This window comes from Crinia signifera, chromosome 5 (genome assembly GCF_055691185.1).
Source record: "Crinia signifera chromosome 5, ASM5569118v1, whole genome shotgun sequence".
In the NCBI taxonomy this organism is placed as follows: Eukaryota; Metazoa; Chordata; class Amphibia; order Anura; family Myobatrachidae; genus Crinia; species Crinia signifera.
Genome location: NC_139221.1, coordinates 325043760 through 325049077, shown reverse-complemented (window position 1 = coordinate 325049077; position 5318 = coordinate 325043760).

Genomic DNA, 5318 nt, shown 5'->3' with positions numbered 1-5318 from the left:
GGCAGCATTGTGGAGGCACAGAGTGATGGGAGGAGTCTGATATACCATAACCCATCGCATCACATGTGTAGTCAGCAGACAGCACATACATGGCAGCATTGTGGGGGCACAGAGTGATGGGAGGAGTCTAATATACCATAACCCATCACATCACAGGTGTAGTCAGCAGACAGCACATACATGGCAGCATTGTGGAGGCACAGAGTGATGGGAGGAGTCTAATATACCATAACCCATCACATCACACATGTAGTCAGCAGACCGCACATACATGACAGCATTGTGGAGGCACAGAGTGATGGGAGGAGTGTGATATACCATAACCCATCACACCATCACATCACACGTGTAGTCAGCAGACAGCACATACATGACAGCATTGTGGAGGCACAGAGTGATGGGAGGAGTCTGATATACCATAACCCATCACATCACACATGTAGTCAGCAGACAGCACATACATGGCAGCATTGTGGAGGCACAGAGTGATGGGAGGAGTCTAATATACCATAACCCATCACATCACACGTGTAGTCAGCAGACAGCACATACATGGCAGCATTGTGGAGGCACAGAGTGATGGGAGGAGTCTGATATACCATAACCCATCACATCACATGTGTAGTCAGCACATACATGGCAGCATTGTGGAGGCACAGAGTGATGGGAGGAGTCCAATATACCATAACCCATCACATCACACATGTAGTCAGCAGACAGCACATACATGGCAGCATTGTGGGGGCACAGAGTGATGGGAGGAGTCTGATATACCATAACCCATCACATCACACGTGTAGTCAGCAGACAGCACATACATGGCAGCATTGTGGAGGCACAGAGTGATGGGAGGAGACTAATATACCATAACCCATCACATCACACGTGTAGTCAGCAGACAGCACATACATGGCAGCATTGTGGAGGCACAGAGTGATGGGAGGAGTCTGATATACCATAACCCATCACATCACATGTGTAGTCAGCAGACAGCACATACATGGCAGCATTGTGGGGGCACAGAGTGATGGGAGGAGTCTAATATACCATAACCCATCACATCACAGGTGTAGTCAGCAGACAGCACATACATGGCAGCATTGTGGAGGCACAGAGTGATGGGAGGAGTCTAATATACCATAACCCATCACATCACACATGTAGTCAGCAGACCGCACATACATGACAGCATTGTGGAGGCACAGAGTGATGGGAGGAGTGTGATATACCATAACCCATCACATCACACATGTAGTCAGCAGACAGCACATACATGGCAGCATTGTGGAGGCACAGAGTGATGGGAGGAGTCTAATATACCATAACCCATCACATCACACGTGTAGTCAGCAGACAGCACATACATGGCAGCATTGTGGAGGCACAGAGTGATGGGAGGAGTCTGATATACCATAACCCATCACATCACATGTGTAGTCAGCACATACATGGCAGCATTGTGGAGGCACAGAGTGATGGGAGGAGTCCAATATACCATAACCCATCACATCACATGTGTAGTCAGCAGACAGCACATACATGGCAGCATTGTGGAGGCACAGAGTGATGGGAGGAGTCTAATATACCATAACCCATCACATCACACCACACGTGTAGTCAGCAGACAGCACATACATGGCAGCATTGTGGGGGCACAGAGTGATGGGAGGAGTCTGATATACCATAACCCATCACATCACACGTGTAGTCAGCAGACAGCACATACATGGCAGCATTGTGGAGGCACAGAGTGATGGGAGGAGTCTAATATACCATAACCCATCACATCACACGTGTAGTCAGCAGACAGCACATACATGGCAGCATTGTGGAGGCACAGAGTGATGGGAGGAGTCTAATATACCATAACCCATCACATCACACGTGTAGTCAGCAGACAGCACATACATGGCAGCATTGTGGAGGCACAGAGTGATGGGAGGAGTCTGATATACCATAACCCATCACATCACATGTGTAGTCAGCACATACATGGCAGCATTGTGGAGGCACAGAGTGATGGGAGGAGTCTGATATACCATAACCCATCCCATCACACGTGTAGTCAGCACATACATGGCAGCATTGTGGAGGCACAGAGTGATGGGAGGAGTCTGATATACCATAACCCATCCCATCACACGTGTAGTCAGCACATACATGGCAGCATTGTGGAGGCACAGAGTGATGGGAGGAGTCTCAAGTTACAAACAATTCAACTGACTTTTTGGACGGGTGCCGGAGGACTCACCGGCAGTCGGGATTCCGACAGTCATTAGGGGCGTGGCTTTTCTGGAAAAGGGGATGTGACCTATAGATCATGTCATCCCATGAGGCCACGGCCCCCATTTTGACACTGTGGGGGCATGCCCAGAGGCTCTGTGAGCCTCTAGCCATGTCCCTAGCCCCTTTGGCTATGGGAATAGACACTGGTTAGCGCTGGTCAGAAACTGACAGGGGGAATCCCAACTACTGCCCCGCCGCGGGACACTGGCGGCCGAGGGAGGGACGCGGGAATGTTCCCGCGGTAATCAGGACAGTTGGGAGGTATGAGGTCGGGAACCACAGTTTGAATACCGCTGGTTTAAACCATCTGTGCTCAGCCTGGGAATTCCTTAAAACATGTCGCGCTAGGGTTTGGGGCGGTTTAAGAGAGAGAAGAGTGCGGCCCCCTCCTCTCTGGCAGTGCGGAAGTCTACTGTGCATACATGGGTCTCCAGAAATATGGCACCCACACCTTACTCCTGGGAACAGCTCTACTGTGCATACATGGGTCTCCAGAAATATGGCACCCACACCTTACTCCTGGGAACAGCTCTACTGTGCATACATGGGTCTCCAGAAATATGGCACCCACACCTTACTCCTGGGAACAGCTCTACTGTGCATACATGGGTCTCCAGAAATATGGCACCCACACCTTACTCCTGGGAACAGCTCTACTGTGCATACATGGGTCTCCAGAAATATGGCACCCACACCTTACTCCTGGGAACAGCTCTACTGTGCATACATGGGTCTCCAGAAATATGGCACCCACACCTTACTCCTGGGAACAGCTCTACTGTGCATACATGGGTCTCCAGAAATATGGCACCCACACCTTACTCCTGGGAACAGCTCTACTGTGCATACATGGGTCTCCAGAAATATGGCACCCACACCTTACTCCTGGGAACAGCTCTACTGTGCATGCATGGGTCTCCAGAAATATGGCACCCACACCTTACTCCTGGGAACAGCTCTACTGTGCATACATGGGTCTCCAGAAATATGGCACCCACACCTTAGTCCTGGGAACAGCTCTACTGTGCATGCATGGGTCTCCAGAAATATGGCACCCACACCTTACTCCTGGGAACAGCTCTACTGTGCATGCATGGGTCTCCAGAAATATGGCACCCACACCTTACTCCTGGGAACAGCTCTACTGCGCATACATGGGTCTCCAGAAATATGGCACCCACACCTTAGTCCTGGGAACAGCTCTACTGCGCATACATGGGTCTCCAGAAATATGGCACCCACACCTTACTCCTGGGAACAGCTCTACTGCGCATACATGGGTCTCCAGAAATATGGCACCCACACCTTACTCCTGGAAACAGCTCTACTGCGCAATTCACCTGAAAAATAGCTGCCGCCCCTTTCCCTTGTGATTTTTGTAGCACTAGGCAGTGCGTGAGCCACTGATCGCCACTGACAGGATTGCACTGTTTACTGAAAGTGGCTTGTAGTCTCCGGCGTGCACTAGCTCCCAAGGGAAGGGCTTAAACTAGCATTGGTGCATTATTGAACTAACATTGAACTATGACACAGTTCACGTAACATGTAGAGCGCTACTGCCACCTACTGTCCATAGTTAGCTCTGTAGTCAATGACAGTACATCAGATAACTCTAGATGTGGGGGCATTTGGATCTCTCCATTGGGTAAAATTATTAGATGTCCACCTTGAAGAACCTACGAAACATGATTAATGGGGTGACCAATAACACACCTTGTTATTTGTGGTTAGATTATTTAGGGGTGAGGTTTTACTTACAGAAATACCCGTACGTAATAATAAACACTTACACTACATACCCTACTTTCTCTTTATCATGTGTAACCCGTTTATGAATAAATATCCCTATTGTTCTGATGCAAACAGCGCTGCTAAGCTGGGACAGCAACAATACAGAAATACCAGGTTCATTTTGCCTCTGCGCCCACTGTCACCGCCAGTGGATGCTGCGGGTGGTTCAGAACAATCGGCCACCATTACATGTGTACACCATCGACACTACCCCAGCGAGTGTTGTAACTGGATATGTGTTCGCTATGGCCTTTATTCAGATCTGATCGCAGTACAATTTTGTTTGGAAAATTGGCAAACCCATGTGAACTGCAGGTGGGTCAGATGTAACATGTGCAGAGAGAATTAGATTTGGGGGAGTTATTTTGTTTCTGTGCAGGGTAAATACTGGCTGCATTATTTTTACACTGCAATTTAGATTTCTGTTTCAACACACCCCCACCCAAATCTAACTCTCTCTGCACATGTTACATCTGCCCCACCTGCAGTGCACATGGTTTCGTCCATTTTCCAAACAAATTTGTACTGCGATCAGATCTGAATTAAGGCCTAAGGGGTGAAGCTGCAGAATTGAAAAACTCTTTCCGTGAGGGTAGGTAAGTATAGCCAGGTATGGTATTGGGCTTATCAGGCACTCACCATTAGCTGTATACATCTTTTATTGAAATACTTTGTACTTATGCAAAAAACACCACATACAGTAAATTAGAACATATTCAATTACTAATACAATAATGCCGCTTTCAGATCGCAAATGTACATTCACACTGGGACTTTGAAACGGTTCAGTCCCAGTGCGACCCTGCTTTTGGTCTATTCAGACTGGCAATATTGCCAGTTCGCTAACATCCTCCAGGGGCACGACAGAGCAGCGGAGCGTCGTCAGGGACGGTGGAGGAGGCAGCGCTTAGAGCTTGCGCTGCTCCAAGCACAGCCTCCTCCAATGGGGTGAACGGAAATGGGTCACTCAACCCGATTAACAACAACAACCGGTAAGAACTCTTATTTTTTACCGGTTCGTGTAGCTGTGTTGCTACCGGTTTGCGGGACCTGGTAAGCCCTTTCACATCACACCAATTACCGGGTCGAACCGGCAAGAAACCGGCATGAACCCGGTAATTAGGTGCAATGTGAAAGGGGTACGAGGTACAAACCAGTTAAAACAGGACATTAACATTAAAGTGCAGCATTTATAAAATACTAGTTAGAAACCTGTCCAAATGAAGGCTTCTGCAATTTAC